Consider the following 24,614-nt stretch of genomic DNA (forward strand, 5'->3'; position numbering starts at 1 on the left):
ATTCCTTGATAAATATATTCTTATATTTTTTCTTTTGTACATATGTATATATTTATATATATATATATATGCATGTATGTACATAGACGTTTGCATAGAAAGCACACACAAATATGCACTTATTATGCATACTTACCTTATTATACCTATATATACTTTTTTTTATTTGTATATATTATATATATTTTTCTATTTCCAAATATCATAACAATATTTAGAATATAATATTCTAAGCGTCATAAACTATCTTTAAAAAAGATATATTTAATATTTACTTATTCGCAATAAGGCAGTACGACTTACGAGTGAATTTGAATAAACGATATGAAATTTTCCTTGATATCTGCCATAACAAATTTTTCAACGTTTTATTCATCGTAGTACATCGACGTCGAATGTTTCGATCTTATGAAAGATTTCCTTTTTTTACAAACGACGACGACGTAAGCAAGCAAGCAAGCAAGCAAGCAAGCAAGTACGTACGTAAGTACGTAAATACGTACGTTCGTCGACCCGATGTTGTTTAAGGTCGACAGCAAAACGGTGCAAAGGCCACCTTAGCCTGATTTGCGTGCGAATTATAAGTAACTTATTCGTCGCACGACACCGTCGCGTTTCGTAAATCTGAGCGTTTATATTAAAAGAACGAAAACGAGAAAAGGAAATGAAAAAAAGAAAGAAGACAAATAACGAAGTAAACAGCAAAGAATTTAATAAATACTCGCGTTTCAAGCGTCTCTTTTTATTTTTTTTTTTTGTCCGGATTCTATAATTGTTGTTGTTGTTGTTGTTGTTGAGTCGTTCGATCGGTTCGTTACGATTATTATCGAAATCATCGAGTATGGATAAGTACTTCCTTCCTTGAGACTACTCACACGCAAAGAAGGAAAAAGAAAAAAGAAAATAACAGAAAAAGAGAAAGAAAAGAAAGAAATAAAAAGTATGTTATTAGATGACGATCTAATTAACGAACGCTATTAGGTCTACTAGGCTCGTTATTCAATCGTTATGAATGAACGATCTCTTTTAATGACGAATTTCAATAGAAGAAGAGAGACGGAGAGAGAGAAAGATCGATAAAAAGAGATAGCTACAGAATATTCTTTACGGTTCATTTTTTTCATTCACGTTGATTGTCGTTTTAATTCTCACAGTCTTTTCTTTCTCCTTTTTTTTTCTCTTACCTTAATAATCACAACAGAATTTTCATTATTTTTCATAATTCGCAATTTCATATTTCTTTTTTTTTTTCTTTCATTGAAAAGAAAAGAAATCATTGGAAGGTAATTAATGATCGATCGTTGACCAGCTCGTTTCCGCTATAAAAAAAAATTGTTTCATTATCTGCCTTATTAAAAATTTATCTACTTTCCTATTTTATTATCATTTAATTGATAATATTAAAATCCCATTGGTCATAGATGACCGATCATTGAGATCATACCTACATGCAATACATCTATATCGTAGTCGATATCGAAATTAGTACACCAAAATTAATCGATTGCGTTTTCCTTTGACAAAACTTATCGAGAATTTCGATTTTAAATTGTTTCGACGTTCTCATTATTGCAACTGATGTATTATCGCTGATACGTGATTTTAATCCAAAGAAAATTAACAAACTCCACTTCGAAGAAAATTAACAAACGGGAACCCTTTTTAATTAACAATCATGTCCGTTTATAGACTTTAAAAGCTTTCTGCTTCTGCCGTTAGTGTTGTTGCTCTTTTGCGAACGAGTTCGGTTTGCCTGATTTTTTCTCCTTTTTCTTTTTTTCTTCGGCTCTTCCTTCTTCTTAAAACCTCACCCCACCCTCTACGTCTTCCAACCCCCCACCCTACCACTCACGTGCCACGTTCTCGCGCGATCCTCGTTCATTTTCACCTTGGAATTCCAGTTCGTTCGAAGTAGGCCCATTCTCTCTCTCTCTCTCTCTCTTTATTTCTTTATCTTTCTCTCTATTCCTATCTCTTTCTCTCATATCATTCATTCTTTCCCGTTCTTCATTACGCGAGAAAAATCGCGAATCGCGTTGATCGAAAGAGGAAATAGAGAATAAGTGGGGGAGATGTTAGGAGAGGGGAGAAGAGTAGGGGATGGTACGATGAAGAAATCGCGAGAAAGAAAAATAAACTAGAGAGAGAGAGAGAGAGAGAGATATTGAGAGAAGGGGTGGGGAAGAGGATATGCAACGGGACGAAGAGAAACGCGCGCGTTAACCAGGTGACGTCGATATCTATCGAAACGTGCGATTTCGAGACGATGTTTGCGAGATGGAAGAAAGAAAGAATGAAAGAGTGAAGTAAAGAGAAGAAGAGGAAGTGGAAGAAAATGAAGATGAAGATGAAGATGAAGATGAAGTTGAAGATGAGGAAGAAGATGAAGAAGAAGAAGAAGAAGATGAAGATGATGATCGGAATCTGTTGCTCGGTAAAGCGAGGTAAACGGACTGTGGGTTTGTTTACTGCGCATTTCGAACGGAGACGAGAAGCAAGAGAAGGGAAGAGAAAAAAACAGAGAGAGAGAGAGAGAGAGAGAGGATACTCGTGGCTCCGGGAGTGAATGACCGAGCCCGAAAAGCAAGTTCCTCTTCTTATACACATACGACGCATTGGCTCATACATAGATACATATACATACGTAAAAACATACACGTACATAGATAAACGCATATGTAGATATCTTCTACCTTTTACCTATACCCGTAAGTACGATGGAGTTAACGCGTTTCGCGCTAACGAGCCGCTTCGTTATGATTTTTGTCGAGGATCTACGGTCAAGCGCGGATGTAGATGTGGTAATCGTACGACTTTCTTATTTTTTTTTCTTTTTTTTTTTTTATTCTTTGTCTTTATCTTTTTCTTTTTTTCCTAATTTCGAACGATATCTATCTATAATTTATTTACCTATGTCGCGATCTTCTCGATCATCTCGCTGATATATCGTCGCTCGTTTCGATTAAAGATCGAACGTTCGAAATTTAAACGACAGTCGTCCGTTCGCCTCCATTCGTTCTTCTTTCTCTTCTTTTCTATCCTTCTCTCTTAAAAATTATCGATAATTAATTCTCTGTCGATTAATCGCTCGATCGTAAATTCGCTGTATCCTTTCCGCGTCTTAGAAATACGCGAAGAAGATAAGAAAACGTAAGATGAGAAAACGTAAGATAGATAAGAAGCGTTGCATCAAGCAGGATCAATGATTTTTTTTCTTTCTTTCTTTCTTTCTTTCTTTCTTCTTCTTTTAATCCAATGATTATTTATTCGTACAATTTTATATCTTCGTGTACGTGCGAAATTAGTCAATTCTCAATTCGAGAGTCCCGTGGAGGATGAGATTTTCTTTAACAAAATTTTCTTTTGCTATATCGAAAGAAAAAAAAAAAGAAAGAAAGAAGAATGTTTTTTGTGACATCGAACAAAAAAAAAGAAATTCTGTGCACACCTACGACGAACGGAATTGATGGAAGAAGGAGAGAGAGAGAGAGAGAGAGAGAGAGAGAGAGAGAGAGAGAGGAAAGAAAATTCGCGAGATCAAAAAAAAGAAATAAAAAATTCTGTGACGCGATAATATCGTCGTAGCAAACATAACTAACGGATTTATTCGTTTAACGCTGTCGCGTAATAAAAGAAGATTTATTCGATACGAATAAATTTCGGCCGATCGTGTTCTATCATATTTGCGTTAACATCTTCATAGAATCGAATCTTCGCTTTAACCGATAAGAAGGATTTTCTATTTTCTCTTCGGTATTAGAAATCGCTATATCTACAATATGTATCAAAATAATAACGATGTAGAGCGTGCGAAACGTTAGTTCGAAATTCGTGTCGAGAGTTTCGCTTGTATCATCGAGTACGATTATACGAAGTGTTTCTCATGCTGGCGTAAAAAAAAAAAAAACAAAACGCATTTAAAAATCTAATATTTATCGCATACCTGTGTGCTGCCTGCATATGTGTGTATGTGTGTATAGGTATATATGAAAAGAATGTTTGGCGCTTAAAGATTTAAGGAGAACGTCGAGGAGACCTTTTAAAGATCAGTCACTTAATCTCGCCATCTCTCGTTTACGGTCACTCGTTTTTCATCAATCGAGCGTAGATCTTATCGTAAAAAGATAAGATCGTAAATGTCTAACCTCGGACACGACGAACGCAGGATAGGGAAACGAGTTCTCTTCGCCGTTCTATGGATGACTACTGGTATCGCGTGTGTCTCGTCTTTCGTAAAAGAGAAAAAAGAAATAGAAACAAAACAGAGGAAGAGAGAGAGAGAGAGAGAGAGAGAGAGAGAGAGAGAGAGAGAGAGAGAAATAGTGAAGGTGCCGTAAAGCGTTTATTATTATTATTATTATTATTCGGAGTGTACGACGTATGATAGAGAAAGAGGATCTTATTTGTCTCTCGAACATATCGCTTCTTTCTCTCAGAAGCTTTCGGTTGTACTTGAAGAATAAGAAAGAGAGAGAGAGAGAGAGAGAAAGAATAAGAGAGAATAAGAGAGAGGGAGAAAGGGATGAGAGGGGAGAATTTTCTGAGAGACCTTGGCTGACGTTTTGCGTCTAAGGGAGAGAGATACAAAGAGAGAGAGAGAGAGAGAAAGAGAGATAGTACGTATAACTCTCTCTCTCTCTCTCTCTCTCTTCCCTTTCTCTCTCTCTTTTTCTCTCTCTCTCTCTCATCTCATTAGCTTTTACGAGCCTTTATGCTCTCCTGACGGCGCCGAACCGTCTTTTACTGCCCGTTCATCTCGCCGAGTTAATCGTAAATCCATCTCCAGCGCGTCCACCGTTTCGTCTCGCTATCCACCCTTCTTTTTTCTTTTTCAGAAGACAGAGAATAAGAAAGAGAGAGAAAGAGAGAGAGAGAGAGAGGTTGCAGGGACGAGACACGCTCTCGTCTTTCCCATCGATCTCGCGTTCGTTCGCGTTTTACGAGACTTTGTGCAATGGAATCTGCACGCGAGATTTACACGTGAGAAACCAAGAAAATATCGATCGGTCGTTAAATTCGGTCAAAGGTTACGACTTACGTCTTATAAATCCTATCTAGCTACGTTTTTGTTTCTTCTTTTTTTTTTATTCTCTTCTCTCTCTCTCTCTCTCTCTCTCTCTTTTTTTTCTTTTTTTTTCATCTACTTTTTCTCTCGCTTTTATTTCGTCTGTAATAATTCGCCTTCTCTTCTCTCCGAATTCTTTCTCGAACGAGCGGAAATCATTTTTTTTTCTTTTTTTTATTGTCTTTTTCCTCTTCTTAATTGCTTTTTTATCTTTTTTATCTTCCTTCCTTCTTCCTCTTTCCTCCTATAACACCTACCCCTTCCTCACCTTCGATTATCGTCATATTAAACGTTATCTTCTTCTCAATATCATAGAATAAATAATTGAGGCATTATTGTTGGATCATTAAGTGGAATACAATGACAATAGTAATATTTGTTTATCGATTGGTCGGATTAGTAAATAGAACACTTGAAAGAAATAGAGATATTGATAGCTTTATGTATCCTACGTACGTATATATGTATGTACGTATGTGGTTCGCATGCACGCTCGCGCAATATGAAATTTAATAGAGACGAATAATTCGTTAGTAAAACGAATAAATTCGCTAAATATATTACAAGAAACATCGCCATCGTCGACCTTTTATTATTACTATTTTTATGTCCTTCGCAATGAAATAAACAAGTTTTTCTTCGGTATATCGAACGACGTTCTAAACATTATTTCTTCGTGCGTCGCTTTCGTTCGAATTATCTATTACATTGTTAAACTACTATAGCATAATCGTATAATAGTCGATAGTCTTTAAACATTATCTTTCGTAGTTGTGTTAGATGCTATTTACGCCATTTCTAATACGATTTATCGTACGAAATAAGATTTAGACGCATAGTTAGACGCTAATGTAATGTATACTGTACTACGTATGTAAGTAAATCTATCTATACGACGATTCCGATTTTGCATTCGGAGAAAGGAAAAGCAAAAGGGGTAGAGAGGAGAGGGTGGTGGGAGAGGGAATGGAGGGGGAATTACAAGACGGAGAAACATCCACGGTTTCTTGCGTCAGAAGCTCGATTCTTTCGTTCGATGGAGGGCCAGTAATATGCGAAGATAGATAGAACGAGAGAGAGAGAGAGAGAGAGAGAGAGAGAGAGAGAGAGAGAGAGAGAGAGAGAGAGAGAGAGAGAATAGACGAAGAAAAGGAAAGAGAGAGATAAAAAGAATGAGAGAAAGAAATAGTAAAAGAGGAAAGCATTAATCAAAGCGCACGTGCCAATATAAAATTGAGTCACCATATACATATATGTGTGTGTGCGTGCGTATACATATATACGTATACACATATATATCTATATATTTAGCGTGGTTAAAAGTAGGTCGTAGTAATTTTCGATGATTTTATTTACGGTTAGAGCAAACATGTTTACTACGCGGTTCGTGCGACCGATTTTAGCGGAAGAAAATCGTTTGTTGGTTTCTTCGTCTTCTTCGTCTAATCTGATCTAATAATGACGTGTCGGGTCGATTCATCGTCGGTATCAAATTTACCATCGGAAGTAAAGAAAATATTGAAAGGGAGATTGAATCTCTCTCTTTCTCTCTCTCTCTCTCTCTCTCTGTTTCTCTCTCTGTCTCTCTCTCTTTCTCTCTCTCTCTCTGTATCTATCTGTCTCGAAGGCGAGGCGCGGCCTCTATTATCGCACACAAACTGTACGCATAACTTCGATGCTGAGTCAGCGAGGCGACGAGGAGCGCGTGTTTCTCGAGGCGGAAAGCGGCGGGGGCGGTTTTTCGTGCTCTTTCGACGCTTCACAACTACGATCACACATTATACGTACGTAGAAATACAGATGCAATCGCTCGCGCGTTTAGGATATGTGTAAATACAAATTATAACGACGTATATCATATCACGTGCGAATAAAATATAGATATGTGTACGCACGAATTGTATACATTTGTGTTGTGTACATTTTATCATATTCGTCATGTATACGTATGTATGTATGTATGTATATACGTACATATGTTTGTAAATATATATAGTACTTACTATTTCAACACGTTCATATACGAAAATGTACGAAATTAATATTACACGCGATTTGAACTCATTAATTATATATGTGTGTGTGTGTGTATGTATGTATAAATACATATGACGTATGTTGTATATTACATATACATATAGCACACAAGACGTACGTATACACACCTACGCGCATCTATCTCTTGCATATGAGAACGTAGGTCGGTCCTCCTTGTAGGCAAAGGAAGGAAGAAAGGAAGGACAAAGAAACGACGTAGTAGTAAGATACGTCGTAGGTAGCTTTCTCTCTCTCTCTCTCTCTCTCTTTCGATCTCTTTCTTTCTCTCTCTCTCATTCTCTCTCTTCTCTCTTCTCTCTGTCTCTGTCTCTGTCTCTCCGACTACGTAGGCACACACCGCGAGTTCAATGGCTCGAACGCGTCAGACGGTTCAGTCGTTCGCCGACCGTGCGCCGCGTCGGACGTGTTTTTGTCGGTGTATTATTATTTTGGTGATTTTTCTAGTATCTCTTTTTCCGATCGTATTTCTCCCCACGATCGTTCGCATTTACTATTTATCGATATACGTGGTACGTATTTTCTCCTTCGATACGTGTGTGTATATATATATATATATATAATATATATATAACGCGTGTGTACATGTGTATATTTGCATAAAAGAAATAAAAGAAATACTCGGTGAAATATAAAAAGAAAACAACGATTCTCGCGTGATATCGTTATTGAGAGTAAGAGAGAAAGAAAGAGAAAGAGAGAGAGAGAGAAAAAGGGCGGTTAACAGATTTTCCTTCTCTCTCGCTCATTCGACAGCGTGCGCGCGCATGCGCGCTTCTTTCTTCCGTTGTTTGACGCCATATTGCCGGGCACGCGAATGAATTTCGCGCGCCCTTCTTTCTCGAACTCTCTCACGTGCGTTTGTTTCTTCATTTGTTTTCGTTACTTCTTGTTATTTTCTTATCGTCCTTTATTTATTTATCGATCTAGTTGTATCGTTCGATGATGTAACGACGGGTAACGGTTACGAACGTTTCTACGATTCGGTCAGTGAAAATCTCTGTGTATAACCAAACGAAAAGTGTATCCCTTTCGATGTGTAATTCGCTACTCACACATCGTTGTGTTGTTTCTATATATAAGTGAGTGCGTGTGTGTAGTGCGTGCGTGTCGTTCGTTCGTTCGTTCGTTCGTTCGTTCGTCGTTCGTCATTTGTTCGTCGTTCGTCGTCGTTCGTCGTTCGTTCGCGAACCGGTTCAGTCCTTTTCGTCCTACCGTCGCGTCTCTTTCCTTTTCGATCTTTCTATCTTGAAGTTTTTCCGCGATCAGATCCTCTTCGTAATACGTAGTGAGTGAGTTGAACGTTGAAAACGTGATCAATGACGATAATGATAATGATACGTGCGTGAAAGGAAAATGTCCGTCGTTGCGTCGTTGTTATTGTCGTCGTTGTCGTCTTCGTCGTCGTCGTCGTCGTTGTCGTCGTCGTTGTCGTTGTTTACAAACAGATCGCTACGTGACACGTTAGGAGGGTGACCTTGGCGGAAAGAGAGAAAGATAGAGAGAGAAGAAAGGACGGAAGAAAAAAGTGGAAGGTAAATCGAGAAGCTACTACGTTTTTCATTTTCTATCCTTTTTCACTTTTTGTGAAACTTGTGTTTGTTCTTTTTTCTTCTTCTTTTTTTTATTTATTTATTTATTTCATCTTGTTTCTCTTCTTTCCTCTTTTTTATGTTTCTTTTTTCTTTTCTTTTTTTTTCTTTTTTTTTTTTGGCTCGTGTTTTTTTATCGTAGATCAACCAACGTAAAAGAGCCCGAAACAAGATTTTTCTCTCTATGACAAATAAACAAGTAGAATTTTCTTTCGAAGTAGACGAGCCGAGAAAGCGACCCGTGTCGATGTTTATCGCTTTGTTGTTTTGGACCGTCTTTACGGTCCTTGAAACGAACCTCGTAAACACGGATTTATCTTGGAGGTTAGGATGAGACGTCGTTGCGTTACACGCGTTACCAACCAACCTATGTACTACGCACGTTTGATGTATGTATGTATGTATGTATGTATGTACCTACGTATATATGTACGTATGTACACGTCTCTCTACGTACGTACACATGAATAAATTCAACGTATTTATATGTGCTTTTTTCCCCATGTAAGCTTGTGATCTTATTTCTATGTACGTATATACGTTATACAAACATATATATATACATATATACTAAACATGTATGTATGTATGTATGTATAGACATACACATAGATATATAGTTCTGAGATGTAAAGAGATCGATCTTACGGTGCGTCCACGCGTAGGTGTACATACGAATCGTAAATCTTCGAAGCATTGTGCTCGCTTTTCGATCGAGCCATGACGCGTAATAAACCTTTTGATGCGTCCTCTGGAGATTTATGTCGAAGATTCTACGAAGGATACGACGGGATTTATGTATGTATGTATGTGTGTCGTTATGTATATACATTCTGAAGAAGGAACGTAACGTTCGATTTCCGATACTCTCAAAGGATATTCTTTCGTCTTTTCGTCGTATGCTTTTTCGTGGAATGCTAACGATTTTTTATTTCCTGTAATTCTCCTTTCTTTTCTTTTCTTTTCTTTTCTGTTTTGTTCTGTTCTGTTCTTTTTTCATCATTTCGTTTCTTTTCTCTTTTTCGTTCCTTTTTTTTTCACTCTTCTGTTCTTTCTTTCTCCGTCTTCTCTCTCTCTCTCTCTCTCTCTCTCTCTCTCTTTCTCTCTTTTTTCTTCACTTTTATTTCTTTTATTCGTAATTTCTTGCTTAATACATATTGTACGTATACATGTATTTTTATTTCGTAAGATGTATACGTCTCGCGTTAAGTAGAACGCGCGTGTACGTCGACGATTTCGTTATTTTTCATGAAAACGTCGACAAAATTTTTCTACATATTTTCTGTCGAAGTTCCCCATAGAAAGTCGTGTATCGTCGTTGCGCAAATTTTACTTCCGATTGACAGAAATATACCGTGTCGATTACGATACATCATATATGTATACATACATACATATATATATATACACTTTTCTGAGAAGAATGAGTTTATTTTTAGATTCCAGTTAATATACATACCGCATATATATATATATATATATATATATATATATATATATATATCAAGCCACTTTCTCAACGCATGTTGCCAGATAAGCGGTTTCGCGGAATAAAAAGAATAAATAACCTAGGATAAAAAAGAGAGGATAAAGAGAAGGACGGCGTGAAACGAGCGACATACATAGGCGTAGCCACCTAAGATCCCCTTTTTGATAGGATCGACGTTTTAAGGGTCCCTATCTTCTCTCACCTCTCCTATCCCTCTGTTTTTATAAAAACGAGGAAACACATACATATATATATCCTGTGTATATATACATTTGTGTTCTGTCTTCGTATTATAACGGTCTACACAGCAACGATGATCATTATAATTGTGATGATGATGATGATGATGATGATGATGATGATGATGACGATGACGACGACGACGACGACGACGACGATGATGATTATTATGATGATGACAACGATAATGATGATTATTATTATGATGATGATGATGATGACGACAATAATGATTATAATTATGATGATGATGACAATGGTGATGATGATGACGATGATGGTGATGGTGATGGTGACGGTGATAATGATTGTTATTATTATTATGATGATGATGATGATGATGATGGGGTTCAGCGTCGCTACGCCGAGTGACAACGGCCTGTCAAGCCTAACGGATCAGAGATGCGAATATTCGAAAACCTTGTCTGTTTTGCTTGACGCGCCGCTTGACTCTCGCACCAACGAATGAAACTAACGAAGTTTTATAGAAGCTAAGAAAATATAAGAAATTCTCACAATAAGTCGGGATCAAAGATCGGCCGATTTGCAATTCGCAATTGCAACTTGAAATAGACGAAGATGACAACGACGACAATGACGAGGACGACGACGACGATGACGATGACGATTACTAAAATAATAATTTTTTCTTTCTTTTTTTTTGTTTAATTATTTTTATCGACATCGATTCGTTTGATATCTTTATTCTCGAATGTAAGAAAGAGAGAGAGAGAGAGAGAGAGAGAGAGAGAGAGAGAGAAAATTGAAGCATAAATACGTACATGCGGATTTCATGTTTTCTTGTTACCAGTTAGTAATGAGTCATTACTATAATGACACATATAATTTAACCTAATGAAATATACACTTGTCGTGATATATATATATACACACATACGTAAATATATGTGTTATATAGATCCGTTAGATTTTTTGTAATTATGCGAGTGTTATTTATAAATTCAGAGAAATAGAGAGAGAGAGGTGGGGGGGGGGGGGGGAGAAAAGAATAAGAAAAAAGAACAGAAAGAAAGAAAATAAATAAGACTTGCAACAATTTTTGTCATTCGCATTGACATTCGCCGACGTAGTATTCAAAAAACTAGTCGCCGCACGGTAACGGCCTCGTTTCGAAAGACCTTCGCGGATCATAACGGTCGTTCGTTTGCCATGACCACGTAAACATCGTTACAATCCTTCTTGTTATACACACACATACAAGCTATGTAAGTATATTAGTAGTTCGTTTGCGAAGCTTCCGTCTTTACCGACATTTTATATATTGTTATATGCACTTTACGTTGGCATCATTTTCTGGCATTCACCGACTCGTAATAAACTTCTTCTGTAGAACCAGATCTGCGGAACATATGTACTTACGTACATACATATATACATATATACATACGTTCAGACATCCAAATACGAGAGGGGAGAACGTAGTAAATCAAATAATTGGGCGTTAATCTCCGAGGAATTTTGGAGGACTCATCTCTCATTGGTTGTATTATTAATAGAGATTCTAATTTTGACGCGGGCGTATAATTTAAATATCACGTATCTACGTTTGACATTTCACGAGTTCTGTTAACGATAGCCACGCCTCTCCTACCACCCTTCCACTCTCTACCCCTATCACCAACCTCCCCTATTAATTATTCATTATCAAATGACAGCTGAGATTACGTAAATTATCTAAATTGATATATCGTAGTATAGTATAAAAATGTTTGTAGGTTGAAATGTCGTCGAATTGCATCGACCCACATACATACATACATACACATACATGTATATGTCTCTCTCTCTTTCTCTCTCTCTCTCTCTCTTTATAAATATACATCGGAACGTTCCTCATTTTTGCTTCTTCGCCGAGAGAAAAATCATGCTACATTAAAACGTAGTTTGTTTACAGCTAAATCGTATCCGAGGTAACTTGAGCGAGTACTTGAAATGAAACGAGGTAAAATCCTAGCTCGGAGAAATATATAGCACGGGAGAGACGTCTCTCTCTCTCTCTCTCTCTCTCTCTCTCTCTCTCTCTCTCTCTCTCTCTCTCTCTCTCTCTCTTTCTCTCTCTCTCTCTCATTCACACATAACAGACATATACACACGTTCTCGTTCGCGTTAAGCGTGCTAATCGTTATCGGGGTTTTCTGTTTGCACGTTTACAGCATGCAGACTTAACGAGAACTTTGGCGCGCGAATACTCGCAAAAATCTCAAATTGTTTTCTCTATCATCACCACCACCCCCCTCTTCACTCCTTTCCCCTTCTCTTCTCTTCTCTTCTCTTCCTCGAATCTACTTGTTTCATTTTCTTTCTTTGCTTTCTCTTTTCTTTTCTTTCTCTTTCTCTTTCTCGTTAACACGTTTCTCAACATTATCTTCGTTTCTTGTAACAACGTTGCGATGATAACGATGAAAGACGATTTTGCTTCGTAAAGGTCATAAATATCTCTACTCGAGAACGACGATATGTTTAAACGATTTTATTGACATATTCGAGAAATCATGTCAGTGGAATCGTTATCGCTCTTCCTTCGTACACTAATATTACGCGATATCAATACGAGTAAATTGATATATAAATAGATCGGTAAAAGTGTTTTGAGGAAATCGCGTATACATATGTAAATCGCGATTGTCGTGGAAAATCGATTTAATCGTATTTTCCATAATTTTATTAGGGAAATTCGTTAGAAACGTTTCTAATTTGTTGGTCGAAGTCAATATTCGCGTTTCTCTCGGTTGGTTGGTTGGATGGATGGATGGATGGATCTATTCGAGCTATGACAAGACGAAGATAAAAAGAGAGAAAGAGAGAGAGAGAGATAGTTCGTAAATGGCAATCGAATGCAGAAAGGATAATAGATTAATCGATTTTTCATTTCGAAGTCATTTCGGGTCGAACTTTTTCAAGGGACGACATATATATCCATCGAACGTGGGTGACCTTGTTCTTAGTCGAAACGAACGTCGAACGATTGGTAACATCTGTGCGCGTTACTTTTTTTTTCTCTCTCTCTCTCTCTCTCTTTCTCTATCTCCCTCTTTTTTCTTTTCTTCGAATTTTCAATAAATACACATTTCCCACGTTATTTTATCCTTCGGTCGCTTTCAAACGATCCTATTTCTTCTTTAGAACTTCAAAAAAAAGAAAAAAAAGAAAAAAAAGATCGTACTTCAATCGTATTTACATCCACGCAAAATTTCACGGTAATCGTAAGCATCGTATCGTCCGATGTTTTATCTCGTTCGTACGAATTTTTATTTTAGAATTTTCACTTGGATAAAAAAAGAGAAGGAAGAAGAAAAGTGAATGAATGAATGAATGAAAAAAGGAAAGAAAGAAGAAAGAAAAGAAATCATGAACGATCGAAATACGAATGACAATGCATAGGAGGGAGATACACGCACACACGTATGTATACGTATGTATGTATGTATGTAAGTATGTATATGTGTAAATGTTCGAAGTGTCGTTCGACGAATCACGAATTAGGAAATCGATCGATCGATTAATTAATTTGCCTCACGCGTTCGCCTTAATTGCTCGGTCAGCGAGGAGAGCATGGTATAGTACAGTGCGGTGCGGTGCGGTGCGGTGCGGTGCAGTGCGGTGCGGTACGGTGCGGTATGGCGCCACACGCATCGGTGGTTTAGCGTCGCTGATTAATCATCGACCTCGAGAGGAATTTTCATATCTTCTCACAACTCTAGCAAACGTTTTAACCGTGAATATCGGTGTGTCTCTCTGTGTGTATGTGTGTGTGTGTGTGTGTGTCTATAGAGACAGAGAAAATGTCGTTGCGCGGAAACGAGTTCCGCGATACTCTTCCGCGACGCGGAATTATGCGATGTCACCTCATTTTTGAACTGTATAATATCGCCAGTTATCATAGTTTTTTTTTGTAACTGAACGTAGAATATCTCTCTCTTTCTGTGTGTTTTACTCTTAATCCCCGTAAAAAAAATCTGATAAGTAACTTTATTCATCGTGTTTTCAATCTAGAATTGTCGACTCGATTTAAATGTCCGTCTCTCGGGTATAATTAAAACGGATTGATAGTCATATTAATAAGAAAAATATTCTCGAACGAGATGGCTAATTAAACGGAGGAAAAAGATATACAGGGGGGGAAAAAAAAGAGTGAAATTTAAAAAAAGAAATAATGATAAAAATAAAAAATAAGAAAGAAAAAAGAAACATGAGAAAAAGATGGAAACAAAAATAACGAGAAAAACAATGAGCGAAGAAAAAACGATCGTATAAACGATTCAGTAACGAACGAATAAGATTAACACAAGAGGTCTTACATATCCTATTTACTTCGATTCGAGTTTACGTTTCTAGACGACTTGCAGGGTTTATGTTCTGTTGCATCACACATATACACATACACACTGTCGTCGCGATGAATTACGTTATGCATGCGAACGGATGGTAATCTTTCATATGCCGAACGGAAAGTGTGCATATTTATGCATCGCTTTATATTACCGCAACGAACACCTGTCGCAATATCAAGAAGGGAAAATAAAGATAACGTAAGTCTACTATCGATAATGACTTTCTCGTATAACTATTGTTCGACGTATTCGTGCCACCTACGTACACGGTTTAAATATGTCGTCGTTGTCGTCGTCGTCGTCGTCGTCGTCGTCATCGTCATCGTCTAGACGAGTTACCGAACGTATAAACGCGATAATGTACTGAACATGATTTTAATCGTTTTTATCCGTTTTCGAATCGCAACCAAGCAAGATAGCAAACACGACACGGACACGACATTACACGACAATTAACGAGCAACACTTCCGTATTTCGAATCTTTTTTGTAATTCGATAGGATCGTCGTCTTTACCGTTATTCAAATCCTTTTTCTTTCTTTCTTTCTTTCTTTTTTTTTTATCGGATTAGAAAAAAATATTTGCTATTAGATATCCACAAGATGGCGTGATAGAGGAGGAGAAGAAGAGAGGATGGAGTGGGTGGTGGAGGTGGTTGGTTGAATGGGTGGGAGGGAGAGGAAAGAAGAGAGAGAGATAAACAAACAACACCATCGTCGTGTTCTTCTCTTCTTCACTACTAAATTTAACATGAGCATTCATATCAACGCGAAGTCGTCGTCTCGTCGTCGTTGTGTCGTTGTCTCGTCGTTGTCGTCGTCGTCATCGGAGAATTCAATGTGGATCGTACGAGGCGTAATTTGATTCTCGCTTTTGTTATCGGAGCAAAGGAGAGAACACGTGCAACGACGACGACGAAACGACGAAGAAGACGAAGATGACGAGGAGGAGGAGGACGACAACTGTGTGATGTCTATAAAGTGCGTTGCCTTTATTATCGTCGGGCATATATATGTATATGAATTTTTTCAAATATTCTAATGCGAGATAACATCCCATTAGTGTTGGAAAGTATGATAGATTGTTTGTCACACGCATATATATGTATATATGTGTGTATGATGTATGTACATAAATATATATATAGAAAGAAAATGTAATGAACGATTTATCATACATGTGTGGATGTATATACTTTTTCCATATTCTTTATTTTATTTATATACATATATATATATGAATATAAATATATGGAAAGAAAAATCTGATGAACGATCTATCACACATATGTGCATGCATATACATCTTTTTCCATATGCTTTATTATATATATATATATATATATATATATATGAGTACATAGTTTAACGAGAAGCCTACATCGAAAGAGAAATAAATTAGTCATCGCGCCACCGTCAACCCTATCGCTCGCTAATTACCTTCCATTAACTTCGATCGATCAAAAGAGATTCTCTCTTCTTTGATGTTCCCGGATCGAACAGCTGCTGAAAAATTGACGTTCACGATACCTTCGATTTTCGTCAGACGTTGCTATCTCTTTTCGGTTTCGCGTGCTTGCTAAATTTTTTATTTTTGATTTCTTTTTTCAGTTTTCTTTTCTCTCTCTCTCTCTCTCTCTCTCTCTCTCTCTCTCTTTTTCTTTTTCTTTATATATTTCTCTTTCTCGTTTTTTCTTGGTCAGTAACGTTTTATACCGAACTTGAGATCGGTGGGTTGGCACGCGATCATCGTCACGAGAACGACGACGATGTTATTCTTTCTCCCCACTTCAAATATTCTCTCTCTCTCTCTCTCTTTTTTCTCTCTTTTTCTCTGTCTCTCTCTTTTCGTTTCTTATTCGGATCTCGTCCGAGATAAAACTCGAGAGTTATTTTTCAAACCTGAGAGATAAACGTATTAACGTCAATAGAGTAGTTTCTCTCTCTCTCTCTCTCTCTCTCACTCTCCTTTTTTCCTCTCTTTCTCATTAGCGTACGAGACACCTGATTTAAAATGAAATAAATAAAAAAGAAAAAAAAAAACATGGAGACAGAAAAGAAGGAAAAAAATATCTCCCGCTTTTATTCGATCTCGTCATAACAATTAAAATTCTCTCTGTCTCTCTTTCTTTCTTGCTTGTTGTTTATTAACGTCTAGAACATTTTTAATCGATTCTTATCTTTACGAGCACGGCGAGTTTTCACAAGATTCTTCGTCGATTACATAACATATGCCGTATATCATTACCTCAAATCAAAAATATTTTACTCGATGTAAGAAAACACGAATACATAGATCATATATTCTATAATATGTATGTGCGTGTGTGTCTCTATACATACATACATACGAAGATAATTTTTTAGCAAACAAAAAAAAAGAAGAAAAAATAGAGATATCAATTTCCATTGTTTATCCCATAACAATCTTTTTCGTTACGCTTGTTTCTATGTATGTATACAGACGTGTCTGCTAGCCTGTCTGTCTGTCTGTCTGTCTGTCTCTCTGTTTGTCCGTTTATTTTACTCTACTCTATTCAACTCTACTCTACTCTACTCTACTCTACTCTACTCTACTCTACTCTACTCGTCCTCATACGACGAGTCGATTTTCACCCCTCGCGAATCAACCTCACCGATCGGTGAGGGGTGAACGGCTTCGCTCGAAAACGCGGTGGTCGCGTTTCAGAGTACTCGAAAGCGTACCGGACCTTGCTCAACCAGACTCGAGTTGAGCCAACCGGAGACTTTGCTAGATTCGAGGGTGAATATGCGCGAACGAGGGGACGCTGAATAATTGCAGTTGTGCTTTCCTGTGTGAGTAACGTCCCTCTGCTGTCTCTCTCACCCTCTTTTTCTCTCTCTCTCTCTGTTCCTCTCTCTTTTCCCCCACTCTTTCTGTCTATATGCTTTACTCTATCCTTTGTACGCGTTTACATGTATTTTCGTTTGTGTGTTTCTCTGCGTATATGTGTATGTAGACGTGTTTGTTGCTGTGTGTGTGTGTGTATGTGTATGTGTGATACGCTGAGAAATAATGACGATGGCATCGGGAGTGTGTCTAGCTTGGATAATCGAGAGTCCGTGTAGGTCGAGAAGTGCTTTCGTTGTAAAAAATCGGCGACGAAGCTTTTCCCGATCCCGTAATTATTGCCACATTCTCTCTCTATCTCTCTCTCTCTCTCTCTCTCTTTCTCTCCTTCAAAGGGCTATATTTTTGTTCTTTTTTATTTGCCTTAACAAGTATAAAACAAAAGAGAGAAGAAAAAAGGAGTAGGTAATACCGGTCGAGCCAATAAATTAAACCAGGAAAGATTATCCGTCCGATCGTTCAGATGGTATGACGTATATTGCTTATTAAAAAAAAATAGTTATTAAAAAAACGAAAGAAAGAAAGAAATTATTTCCATCGAGTTTATAATTAGTCTCTTGCACGTTGAACGATCGTGAAAATTAATATTCATAAAACTTGTGTATAAGCGATAAGTACATATGTATATTATACATACACATGACAGTGTGTGTATGCGTTGTACCAAACGATTCAATCGGATCTACGCATTCGAAGGAAAGAAAAAGGAATAGAAAAAAGAGATCGTTAAAGGAGTAACCGATAAGTCGTTTTATAGTTGTACGTATCTAGAATCTATTTAGAACTTAATCTTGCGGACGTTAGTTCAAGGATTACGTTTATAATCTTCGATCCTTTCGATATTTCTTATTCGCGTGGATGGAGCTTAAGGGCGGTGTAGCTGTGCACGCACGCGTACTAGCTAGATACGCAGTTGGGAAAACGCTGTGGATCGGTCGAGGATGTCGAGGTAGACACCGTGAATCGAAATATAAACCTATTAATATATAATATAATATATATATTTATTTATAATATTTATAATATATATATATATTTATACGTATATATATATTAATATAGATAACATATATATATATATGTATATAGTAAAGTATGGAGAACTAGAAAATATTAATATTATTGTAAGATAGAATTTGATCCGTTGTTCTCATTGTTATCGATATCCGGAATCGTATAATATAGGAAGAGGAAACTGAAGGAGGATCGTAAAGATCGTAAGATATGATTGTTTCGCACTATAGAAAATTTCAATTAGTGTTACTTTTGTTATCGCTAGTACCTATCAATAAAAGTTACTGATCGTCATGGTCGTTAAACGATTTTATAAGTTTCACGTACCTAGAGCGTAGTTATAAGGAGAGAGAGAGAGAGAGAGAGACAGAGAGAGAGAGAGGGAGAGAAAAGAAGGAGAAAAAAAAGAAAAAAGAACTGATCTTTTTTTTCTTCCTTCTTCTTTTTTTTTTCTTTTTGGTTTTATTTTCTTCATCTTTATTTTTATTTATTTATGTACTTCTTTTTTTTTTTTCTTTTTTACTCCTCCTTTAATCATCGAAACTGTGCAAGCAGAATGGCGCGTTTCTTTTTTCGTTTCTGAGATAAAATCGTTACTATATATGTTAGACAGAAATCCAAGAAGGAAGTTTCTTTCTTCTCGCGACCGTATTCTCAACATGGCGCTTGGAAATAGAGGGTTTAACGAATAATTCGGATAAAGTCGGCGCTCGGCGTGTTGTCCGGGCAACGTTCCCGACCGGTCGATGCCTCTTGTTATCATTCTGTCCCTCTTTTACTCGCTGTCTCTTTCTCCCTCTTTCTCTCTTCCACTCTTTCTCTCTTTCTATATCTATCTATCTATCTATCTATCTATCTATCTGTCTGTTGGTCTGTCTGTCTATCTATCTATCTATCTATCTATCTATCTATCTATCGTCCTCTCTGTTTCTCTGTCTCTTTCTTTTTCTATCTCTGTCCCTCTTTCTCCCATCTTTGTCATAGCATCCATTCCGGCTCTCTTTCTCTGCGTGTTCTCTCCGACCTGTATATCTATCTCGATTGTTAGAAGAGGAGACTGCCTGCAGGCTTGGCGCGCATGTCTCCTCTCGAAATCTACGCTACTTTCCTATTTCTTTTTTTTTTATATTATTTTTTGTTTGTTTGTTTTCTCTTTAATTTTTATTTTCGTTGCATATGTATATATATATATATATATATATATCAGATAAACAAATCTGGGTTAGGATATTGCGCGCATCAACGTTGTGTTGACCTATTATTTTCATGATGGAGAATTATGTTCTCTCTCTCTTTCTCTCTCTCTCTCTCTTTCTCTTTGTCTGTCTGTCTGTCTCTTTCTCTTTCTCTTTCTATTCACATTTGAAGCCCCTGAGAAATAAATGTATGTATGTATATGTGACATACTACGTATTGTCACTCATATATATATATATAACCCGTCCATATTGAAATAAGAAATGGGTCGTAAGAGGTGAGAAAATATAGGACCGATGGCCCTTTCGTTATTTCCCGAAGATATTCTTAAAATAGGTTCGAATCGTACGACTTTCAAATGGGACGACGATCGATCGATGAAACGCGCGAGAAGACTCGTTCCATTTATCGTGAACTATTTACGTACGTATACGGTGTTAGAGAAAAAAAGAAAGAAAGAAAAGAAAAAGTAGTTCAAGACCTAAAACATATATATATATATAAAATAGATACATACTTTAATTTACACGTTGCATGCGATAAATAGAAGCTAAGTAAATAAGTATGTAAAATAAGTAAGTTACTTATCATTATCAGAACCAAAAATCGTTTCTAACTCTATCAAGATTAATATATTTTTGTTTCGTACGATCATTATAATTAAATTATTTATCATTAAGAACAGCCATGTAACACATACACACACATACCTATTAGCGAAGTCCCAAAAACCTATTTTTTTCAACACCCTGTATGTACGTTAATACCGGTAGTATGTATAGAGTGGTCGATAACGGAGCGATCGAGCCGCGAAAAGTCCAAAATGGCGGTCGTCTCTTCGGTTCTCGGGCAGGCTCGGTAAGAAGAGAAGGATGAGAGGTGGAAGGAAGGAGTCGATCGGAGGAAGCGTTAGCGGCAGGAAGGCTATGTGTCGGTGTAATAATAGCTCTCTCTCTCTCTCTCCCTCCCCCATCCCTGTACTATATTACTGTGTGGTGTGCAATAGTAGTGGGGTAAATGGTGGTAGCGGCTCTCAATTGTAGCAGTAGTAGTAGTAATAGTAGTAGTAGTAGTAGGAGTAGTAGGAGGAGTAGGAGTAGTAGTAGTAGTAGTAGTAGTAGTAGTAGTAGTAGTAGGAGGAGGAGGAGGAGGAGGAGGTAGTACTAGTCAGTAGTAGTAACAATAGTAGTAGTGCAACAGAGTAGTAATAGTAGTAGTAGTAATAGTAGTGTGTAGTAGTAGAGTAGTAGTAGTGACAGTCAGACTCGGTCAGACGTACGGACGCGGACGTTTCGAACACGTTGCATTGTTATTACTCCGTCTCTCTCCCTCCTCCTCTCTCTTTCATCTTCGAAGCACCGAGCGGAGAAGCACCACCCTCTCTTGTGTATACGTTCGTACGTAGGAGTAAAAAGGAGGTAGTGTAGTAGGAGGCGCGCAGGCTTAAAGGGGGAGAGAAGGGGGGAGGGGTATGGGGAGAGGCGATGGCGGGTGATAGCGGGGAACGAAAGGGTCGGGTGGGAGGAACGGAGGGTGAGAGGGAAAAGGGGGTGTTGGTGGTGGAGGAGAAACGACGAGCGGCGAGACTATCGATCGGTAGGCACGACTGTCTTTCTCTTTCTATCTCTAGTACGCTTCTACTACTACTACTCGTTGACTATATAGAACTCTCTCTTTCCTCTTTACTCCTCTTCCCCTCTCTGTCTCTCTCCTTCTTTCTCTTCCCCTTCATTCTTAATTCGCACACGCGTTTCGTGACGGTGCAGTGTTTCTCTCTTCCTCTCTTTCTATCTTTCGTTCTCTCTCTCCCTCTCTCTCTCTCGCTCTCTTGTTTCTCTGTTTCTGTCTTTCTCTATCTATCTATCTATCTCTTTCTCTCCCTCTTTCTGCTTCGTTCGCCGCGACGGTTATCGAGCTACTACTACGCGGCTCCCACGTGGCGCAGGCGTGGGTTTGTTGTCTCTCCGTCGCCCTCGCGCTCCTTTCGTTATAGGTTTTCTCTCTCGGTCGCTCCTTCCCGCAATGACCATCGCGCGTTTATCGAACCGATTCCATTTTCTCTGTCTCTCTCCCTCTTCTCTCTCTTTCTCTCTGTCTGTCTCGATTCGTCTTTCTTTCTCTTTCCTTTCTCTTACGCGCTCCATTCTCCATTTCCTTTTTCCTTCTCTCCATTCGCATTTCTCTCTCTCTCTCTCTCTCTCTTATTCCCATTCTCCTCTTCTTATTCAGTTCCCGGCGTATATATCCGTTCGTTCAGCCAGCAGCGGCACTGACGATGCAGAAGAGCGACCACCGATGTAATTTTAGCCTTCTCCGTTGAGTTGCAGCAGCTTTGCTCACGAGACAATGTGTGTACCAAAGTCTACGACGCTCTTCGTCGTCCTACGCTTTCGCGGCCTCTTTCTTTCTCTCTCTCGTTCCTACTTTTTCTCTCTTTCTCTTGTCTCTCAGTCAGAGGCCGGTCACATCCCCATAGCTTCCCTTTCCCTCCAAACCGTAGCTGCCAAGCATACCGCGAGGACGGTGCGTTTTAATGGACCACGGAGAGATATTATTTTGAGTCCGGTCTCTCTTTCTCTTTCTCTTTCTCTTAACTGAGATTGGGACATGTCAGCCACCTGGAAGTATTTCCCGCCGTTTCTAGACATACGAATTTAGTTTCCATATTAAACGTAATTCAAAACCATATAAATAATAATATTCTTACGTATGTACATACGCATATAGTCATATACGTACGTACGTACTTACAAGTTTTATAACTATTATATGTGTATATATATATATATATATATATATATACACATTATAATACATACATTTATAAATATACACACATCTAAGTTTATATGCATATAACGTATATGTACCAATCCTACCTACGTTTTCTCGTTTCAAAAGAGTCGTAAAGCGAGAACGTGTCCTATATAAAAAAAAAAAGTGCATCGACCAAGAGGCGACGAAAAATCCCCGTAAAAGAAATTTAAGCTAGCAATGCACGAAATAGCGCGGCGTTACGTCGCGAAAGCTGCTGTTGCTGCTGCTACGGGGTTGCTACTTCGCTTCTTTTCTTTCTCCTCCTTCCTCCTCTCTCTTTCCTCCTTCCTCTTCCTCCTTCTCCACTTCCTCTTTCTCCACCTCTCTTCCTACTACTCCTCTTCTCCATGTCGCAAGCACTCTGGTGGTTTGAGGATCGATCGATCGTTGCCTGGTCCCGGAAAACTGCCGTCTAACGTGACGTCACGTTACGTCATCGTTCACGAAGCGAGCATCAACGTAAAAGCTCTCTCTCTCTCCCTCTCTCGCTCTCGCTCTCGCTCTCGCTCTATCTATCTCTATCTCTCTCTCTTCGAGTACGCATACGCTTACGAGAGAAAGAGAAACAGTGAAAGGGTGGAGAGGAGAACTCTCTCTCTCTCTCTCTCTCTCTCTCTCTCTCTCTCTCTCTCTCTCTCTCTCGAGTACGCGAGTACTCGCGCCCTTTTCAGGTTACGTGAAAGCACACGGATTGCGCATGCGCAACAGAGAACGATGTACGAGCCACCTGTCTTCTCGACGAAAGCTTTCATCCTCTCTCTCTCTTTCTCTCTGTCTGTCTATCTCTCTCCCATTTATTCGTCCTCTCTCTCTCTCTCTCTCTCTCTCGTTCGTTTTTTCTCTCCCTTTCTTTCTCTTTCTTTCCCTCCTCTTTCTCTTTCGTTCTAACATCGGAAATTCGTCATAGACGTGAGCTGATTGGTCGAACCTCTCAGAGCTTGCAGCAAAGATAGAAATATAGTAGTACTCTTTCTTTCTTTCTTTCTCTTTTCTCTTTTTCTTTTTCTTTTTCTTTCTCTCTCGTGTAGGGTTGCGAAGGGTAATGGACACAGGACCTACCGCACGATATTGTCGATCAGCCGATCCTTCAAAGTTCCTTCGTTTCTCCTTCCTTTGGCTTCGACGTCACTGCTTCGCGCTCCCTTCTACGTATGGCTCGAATTTCCTTTCGTTTCGTTTCGTTTCGTCTCGTCTCGTCTCGTTCCATTTCGTTACTTTCGGCGATACGAGGAAAATAAGGTTTATCTATTTTGTATCATCTCCCCCCCTCTCTCTCTTTCTTTTTTCATGCATCTATGCGTCCAAGATCTGTTCCTTTTTTTTTTGCAAATAGTTATATTCATCATATGCCCATCATTACCGTCATTACCATCCATCATCGTCATGATTATTGGTATTATCATCATCATCGTCATCGTCATCGTCATCATTTTTGTGTGTTTCGTATATGTATGTTCTTCGGAATTTAGTTCATTAAAAAAAAGAATGTTGGTTAAGTTGAGAGGATCACAGGTTGGACAACGAAATTGTACGTTTGAACGAATGCCCAAGGGAAAGTTTCTTTGAAACGCTTTAGAAAATATTTGAAACATGTAGTTTATTGTTTTGATGAAAAACTATATCCATAAAAATGAAAAAAGAGGAAAGAGAAGAGAAAGAAAGAGAGAGGAAGAGAGTGTGCGTAAGTGGGGATACGCTCGATTTTGCGAACGATTCTTTCTGACGAGATACTTTTTTTATTTTTTAATCTCCTCATCCCTCTCTGTCTCGTGTCACAGACTTCAGACTGAAAATTAGATAATATCAGTTTTACAAGAAATTCCTTCGGAAAGTTAAAGTAATCGTATTCCGAGTGATCGACGTTTTTCGATTATCGTTTCAAAAAAAAAAAAAAGAGAAGAAAAAAAAACAGAAAAAAAAGA

General features: G+C 38.2%; 1 protein-coding gene across 16 annotated transcripts in view; it reads left to right on the forward strand.

The window, feature by feature from the left end:
* The window catches only part of LOC127071501 (growth factor receptor-bound protein 14-like), a 423,968-nt gene that overhangs the window by 113,553 nt on the left and 285,801 nt on the right, over nt 1-24,614 (forward strand). The window contains exon 1 of one of the 16 annotated variants that reach the window (XM_051010831.1): nt 7,430-8,655. The exons of 14 other annotated variants lie outside the window; for them this stretch is intronic. The gene's annotated coding sequence lies outside the window, so the exon portion shown is untranslated. Of the gene's footprint in view, nt 1-7,429; nt 8,656-24,614 lie in introns of those variants that run through there. One more of the 16 variants, XM_051010836.1, reaches the window with a different exon arrangement.

The sequence above is a fragment of the Vespula vulgaris genome, chromosome 22, assembly GCF_905475345.1.
Source record: "Vespula vulgaris chromosome 22, iyVesVulg1.1, whole genome shotgun sequence".
In the NCBI taxonomy this organism is placed as follows: Eukaryota; Metazoa; Arthropoda; class Insecta; order Hymenoptera; family Vespidae; genus Vespula; species Vespula vulgaris.